Here is a 7,715-nt window from a genome sequence, read left to right as displayed (position 1 = left end):
GACATCTGTCTAAGAGAAAAAGATAATGCTTATTTTCAACTGAGATCCTTAATGCCAACACCATGAACACAGTCACAGGAAAGAATTTGGCCCATGATCTCACCAGTTTGCAACAACTTTTGGCCTTCCCCAAATTCTTCAGAAGAACAAAGGAGTCACTTTTGGCTTGTCTCAAATTCCTCAGAATAACAAAGGAATCGCTTTTGATGGGAGTGTACTAAGGAAATCTAAAAGAATTAAGCAAGATGCCTGTTGTCTCATGTGACTATCACCCTTAATCCCAAGAGGCATTGGCAAAAGTCCTTGTTATGCTTCAAGAGTTTTTTTTTTTTTTTTTTTTTAGCATATTTTCATGATCAGTCCATGGAAATCTCCTTCTGGAAACAACTGTTAACAGAAAACAGACCTCAGAGCTAAAAACTCCTTACTTGTGTTTTACAACTTTGGAGGCTGCCTTTTGGAAGGCTGTGAAGAGGTAGAGAGGGTCCTGTAAAGGATTATTATCTAGTAAGAGTGGGTGCACTACACAAAGAAAGGAAAATCCAGGAAAGAGACAAGGTGTTAATTTTCTTTCCGATCCAAGGGACACCCTTTTTAGACAATACATTATGCCATGGAAATGTGCTGAAGAATTAAATTTTGTAAGTACCAACCCTGGTGGCATTGCCACTGTACTGTATATAGCAAATGGTTAGGATGACTGACAGGCTAAGAATGAAGGAGTAGAAGAAAATACATAACAGATGTGGAGAAAGAGAACTGTGACTTGTAAGAAAAACCCTCAGTGGCTTGACTTCACAAAAGTGAGAATATCACTTATTTCACCAAAAAGGTCACGCATCTTATTGCTTTGCAGTGGGATGATATTTATCTTGTTGTTTCACAATGTGCGGAACTGTTTTGTGATGTCCCTAATCTCACCAATGTTACAGTCCATGATGTTGGGAAATTTGCTATTGCTATTCTCCAACATGACTGTAGTATGCCGCCGCAGAAACAGGAGCCATTGCAACAGGAATGACAATATGTTCAATCATGGAATCGTCCAGCCTAGTGCCTCATAGTAGAGTTAGCCTTGTTTTTAGAAGGGCCAGTGGAGAAATATTCTGCACAGAGTGCAATTTCTTGAATGAGGTTACAAAGTCTGAAAAGTGAGCAAGCTGCTGGTTATTGTACCGTGAGAGATGCATTCCAGTGTAACCTAACAAGGTTCTGTGAGAAACTCATTGTAACTATATTATGCATCTGAAATATTTGGTTATATTGATGCATTCTGGGAAAGTGAGCTAGAAAATATTTGGTTCAGAATTAACAAGTTTTTATCAAGAAGAGTTGTCAAGGACTGATCTTTATTTGAAAAAATCGTGTAAGAAACTTTTGTGCAAGGGTATTGTAACTAAAACAATTCACAGCTGTGTGTCAGTTCTGTGCCTACAAATGAGTTGTACACATTGACCTTCTTTGTGTAGTTGTGTCTTGCCATTTCACATAGTGAGTTGTATTTAGTAATTTTGGTTTTCTGAACAGAAGTTCATAAGAAGTGCATCCACTTGCACTCTTTTCTTAAATTTATATCTTGAGTTGTTTCTTGAATATAATGTTTAGAGAATAAGTATTACATATTTGGTTAGTTCATGCCACAAGAATGGAAAATAAGAATAGGATTGATAACGGTATCAGAGAATGAAGTGCAGACTTTAAAAGTTCAGTCTGTCTTTTGGAACCGATGGAAAATATCAGCAACCTATATCATTGTACCCTTTGGCCGGTGTTGAGCAGCACGAGCACCCAATCTCGATTAGTTTGAGTGATACCAGCTTCTGGTATTTAGCATCAGTTCACATAAAACAGACTAGTTGATTTCATACTATGTAAAATGGATACAGGACTGTTCAGTTGTTTGTCTATTAACATTTACGAAACATTACTCCAGTACCTTAATGTCAAAATATGCAGTGACTGGAATAAAATCGGCAATGATGTCTTGTTTTTTTTTTGCAGTATTTACCCTGTTGAACATTGCGTATATTTTCATTTGCTGTGGACAGATTGGCCACTACTACTTATTCGAAGTGATTGTTGCCGTATCTTCACCGACCAGTGTGTACTCGCATCATAAAGCAACTCATTATTATGATATATGCATGGATTTCATATTCCAATAATTATAAATTAAATTTTACCACCTTTGGTGCGTTTACTACAAAAAAGGGTCATGAATCTTGTTTCAGTGAATAGAAACGTTGCGTTTTTTTCTTTCTTTCTTCCTATATAGTGAACTAAAAAATTAAGTATTAATGCCAGAGTAAACAAGAAGCAACTGAAGTTCATCGTAACTGTCGTGGTAGTAAAGTCAATCACAAAGATATCCAGAAGGAACTTTACTAGATGAAAATTAACTTCTGTACAGGAATCATATAAACATCAAGAACTGATATGCATGGTTGGAGTAGGCAGCATAATAATAAATGTTATACAGATGTTCTATATTGTAAAGACTCAGAAATAGAATGCTATCTGTGTCAAAGAGTCACATGCCCCTCTCCAAATATATTGTGTGAAGTTGTTCAAGCAACTCTAAACCTGTTGGTTAGGGTGATAAAATTTAATTGAAGATTGTAAAGACTTTTTTTTTTTTTCAAAGGTTACCAACAAGTTAGTTTCTAAAGTCTTGCTGTTGTTTACTCGGCCGATTCTGGTCGTATCGTCTCAAATGTGGTCCGTATCATTTTTTTTTTATGCGTTTTTGTTATTTTATCAGTTAAGCTTAGAATTATTCTCTCTCTCTCTCTCTCTCTCTCTCTCTCTCTCTCTCTCTCTCTCTCTCTCTCTCCACTTAGTTTGTCCAGGAAGGTATCGTGTTAATAACATCCTATTAGTTTCACATTTCTTACTGCAAGTCATCTGTTCATTTGAGCACAATTAAGCAGCAAGACTTCATTTTTGTCATGTACAATTGAAAAAAAAGCCTAAAGATTAATATCACCTTAAGACTAAAGGTACTAATAATTGAATTATGTGCGTTGTTTACATAATCTGAAATCTTATGGCAGATATCTTGAGTTAATTCGATTTTATTTTGTTGACGTCCTTCGTCTGGGAGTAAGTAATCCCCCTTAAGTGTAAAGAACGTTATAATGATTGAACTTTTTTGTTTTTTACGTTTCTCAACAACAGTTACTTTTGATGCATGTGTTTATCTATCCTTTGTTCCATACTTTCCTCTATTTCCTTTGTACCTTGACATTAATCTTTGTTCATATTTTTGTTCTTTTTTTGACCAAGGGCTTTCTATAATTCATTCGTCTTTATTTTCATATTTTTGTTCTTTTTTTGACCAAGGGCTTTCTATAATTCATTCGTCTTTATAATTGTTAGGTTTTAACTTCGTTCATTTTTACACAACAAAACAAAAAATCCCTGAGTGTGTCCATTGAATGCAATGAAAGTTACACAATTAATACGTGTAATTTCCCCTACAGAAAAAAATGAATCGTGTACTACCTTTTTGTGACCAAGGTGTTAAATGTAGTGCTTTCCAAGCTCAACTTTTATTATTCATTTTAAAGATTTCCTCGCAATTACTGTGCCTTTATTCCTGATTCATTGCCCTTTCATGACAGTGGGAGACTGGTAAGACTTAAATTTACTTTCACGAGCAAAATCTGGAATATTAAATGATGATTAAATAGTCTAGTCTTCGTTGCAGGATTGGGTATTGCAGTGATTAGGGGAGTGTAAACATTTCCCGATTGTTGCATCTTTGATGGGGTAACACCTACTGAAATAGTTCTCCCTTCTATTTATTTTTTTTTTTTATGTTCTTCGAACACCAAACTCAGTTATTTTTTCATTTTGTACTTGCAGTTTGGGTGCCTCGTATTTCTTGTTACGCAATCCGTTATCGAGGTTATTGTGAATTAACCCTGGGGGAGGGGCTTGTTTTATTAAGGTTGTGTCGTAATCTATCATAGTTTTTGATAAATATTTTTAGTTAGAAAAAACACAGAGGTATTTCATTCGAGCGGTTTATGTCTGGAGACTTCATTTAGGATGTGCTCCTAGTAATTGTTTTTGCATTAGTGAAAATTCATGAAAAAGCTGTTATTGGACATAAATAGTTTAAAGTATAAGAAAATTTTGTTTTTCCCGATTTATTTTTTTGTTTTCTCATATTGAGGATATATATATATATATATATATATATATATATATATATATATATATATATATATATATATATATATATATAAAACTCATTTATACATCATTACCATTCTGGAAGCTGAAAGTACAAAAACAAAAAAGGAAGAAAAAAATTGGCGTCTGAAACATGGCCATGGTTGAGGTTAAGACTGGACATTAGTGGCCTGAAGGTTTTTTTTTATGTATTTTAAGTACAGTAGCTGCCTACCCCACCCGGACACTGAGCAAACTCTTTATTCTCTGGTGTATATTTTATTATATAACATCATCGTCACTTCAATACGGTGCGACAGGAAAGGACCTCATATATATATATATATATATATATATATATATATATATATATATATATGTAATATATGCTATATATATATATGAGGTATATATGAATCTATCTAATCATATTAAACTTGATTATATTGATATATAATAAATATACACTAATTATACAGACATACACACACATATATATATGCAGTATATATATATATATATATATATATATATATATATATATATATATATATATATATATATATATACATACATACATACACTGCAGACCAACACGGCAGCTGCCAGGATAAGTCTGAATGACAACCAATAAACTCTCTCTCTCTCTCTCTCTCTCTCTCTCTCTCTCTCTCTCTCTCTCTCTCTCTCTCTCTCTCTCTCTCTCTCTCTCACACACACACACACACACACACACACACACACACACACACACACACACACACACTTCCTCTCCCTCTCACTCTCACTCTCTCTCTGTCACCCCCTTCCCAACCCCCAACCCCCTTTGATGCCATTGATGTCTTACCCCCACAGTATTCTTTTCCAGATAGTAAGTTATATGTATACTGAAATTATGTATGATAAATTCCTAAAGTTACTAAGTCTACGGGCATAACCAGTCCCGTTTCAGGAAAGCCCTTCCACCCCCATCCCATTTGGTGGCCTTTGGGGCTAGTAATGTCTTACCACCACAACATTCTTTTCGAGATAGTAAGTCATATGTATACCAAGTTAGGTTGAAATTGCTCCATGCGACTCAGAGTTATGCTGGAACATACATACATACATACATCCATTTATATATATATATATATATATATATATATATATATATATATATATATATATACTGTGTATATGTGTGTGTGTGTGTGTGTGCATATGTGTGACATGTTTATGTGTGTGTGTATTTTATTGTGTGTGTGTGTGTCTATGAAGAAGAGAGTAAATCTGACAACAATAGTGGGTCTCGATATAAAAGTAGGATTTTATTGAATATTCATATTTGATTGCGTGAGCTTTAAATGTGCCCAAAAGTGAAATGTTTGTTAAGAAAGATATTTGAATTGGGAGAGAGATATTTATTTTGTCCTTTACCCTAAAGGTTTTGCCCTTTTTATGTTAAAATAATTGTTGATTTAGTTGACTTTTGTGATCTCAATAGAGACTCAGAATAGCAGCTGTGAATCTTTGTTTTTCATTTCAACTCCCAACACAATTCAAGGATGCTCAGTTCATGGAAAATCTCCACACATGGTTACGTGAAAGTTTAATTTACCGTCACTTACGGTATTTGTGGGATTCGTCACCCCGATGTAAAGTGACAATGCAGCCCTTTCCCTCTAGTATTTTACACGAGTTTGTGTTTATTTCATTGTGAATGTCTACATCCATCTGTATTTATGCAGAGATGCGAACTAGAGACTTTATTTTTAGTAACCCTCTCCATTGCAACATTTCTTTCCTTTCATTAACCACATTTGATTACTGCATGAACAAAGGGCCACAAACTATATTATATTGAGATAATCATAATGTATGTATGTATGTATATGTATATATATATATATATATATATATATATATATATATATATATGTATATATACACACACACACACTGATCACAAGTCAAACGCTACGCACACTACAACAATGCAACTGCCGTAGGAAAGATCCCACTGCGCATCGTGTTGAGTATGCCTGGAAGATGCAAACTAGTATGAACTGGTTTTGTCCATAACCGGTTTCTGACAATCACACTGGGAATTACCTACTACGGGAAATGCTTTGGTCATTTTTGGATGCTTGTTAATACAGTTTTGAATTATAATTCGTTGTCGCTTTTCATTCGTTACTACCTCTTTTGATTTTTTCTATGCACAGATAATGTAAAATTTTATCATTAATTTACGGCTTATTTTTTAAGTCGGCATACAGCCATTCAAAATAAAGTATTTCATATAGCAATAAGCAATGTAGAATAGAATGCTATGCATGTGGAACGTAAAAAATTACGAATTAGACGTTGAATTCGACTGTAACTTGTCGACGAATCAGCAAGGAACCCACGCCACAAAAATAGTAAAATTGATGGTCTCTGTAATTGCAGATTATGTGACTTGCCAGCGCATACTTCTATTTTATGTTCTTACTCTGTTCACGTGCTACTATCCAGTTCTATGATATAATATAAAGGAATGATAATTTTTAATTTTTATTAAAGAGGATACTGCCCTCGATGGATTATAACCGGCTGTCACAAAAACTTTTTTTTTTCTTTTTGTGATCATAATTACTGTGCGTCTTTATTTTCAAAGTCTATCACTTTTCTCTGGCATTCTGTATCAGTGTCATGTAGCTGAAATGATGTTTGCCTTTTGTCAATTGTTTTTTTTTTACTTCACTCCTGCCCTTTGCCATATTAGTACTAGTATGCAGCCTGTTGACAATCGTGTTTCTATTGGATAACAGTCACCAACGCACACCTAGTTGGTAAGCTAGCATTAGTGATCTGACAGACACTATCATTTCTCCCCTTGCTGACGGTGTGGAACACTTTGTCGGACAGCCTTCACATTTTCCAGGCTAGAGTGACCTATCTGATGAAGTCTGCCAGTCCTTTACATCCAACCCAAAGTGCCTCATACCTTATGTCCTCATGTTAGTAACAGGGATGGCCGCTCTTCACTAGTGTGTCACTGGTATCTCATGGAAATACTAGGATATCTTTTTGTATTTTTATAAAGGATTTCTAGTATCGACATTTATTAACTCCAGAGAATCGAGGAAAGTATAAGTAAGCTTCCAAAAAGACTGAATTAGCTGATGCAAAAGCCTTAAATAAATAGAGTGAAGTTGAAATCTTAACTAAAAATGGTAAATGCAAGAGTATCATGGCATCAAGAGCATAACATTTTGTTGCTTCCTCGACGTGCATTAAGAATAATGTATTGCTTCGATTATGTTAGTGCGACAAAAGTATAATCTATTTATTTGTTACTGAGAAGACATATGATGCTACTTAAGGATATGGAACGCTTCGGATTACACATTTGTCTTCGCAAAGGAAATGCCTATATTAAGACTTTATAGGAAAACGTAGAACCTTCTAGGTTTAGTTTATAAATATCTACTGATAGAGGATATCAACAAGATTATGTTTATCAGAGTTGTGTGCTGTCTTTTATTTTTAATTATATGGCTGTAAATGGC

Source organism: Macrobrachium rosenbergii, chromosome 55 (assembly GCF_040412425.1).
Source record: "Macrobrachium rosenbergii isolate ZJJX-2024 chromosome 55, ASM4041242v1, whole genome shotgun sequence".
In the NCBI taxonomy this organism is placed as follows: Eukaryota; Metazoa; Arthropoda; class Malacostraca; order Decapoda; family Palaemonidae; genus Macrobrachium; species Macrobrachium rosenbergii.
Note: the sequence above shows the minus strand (reverse complement) of the source record.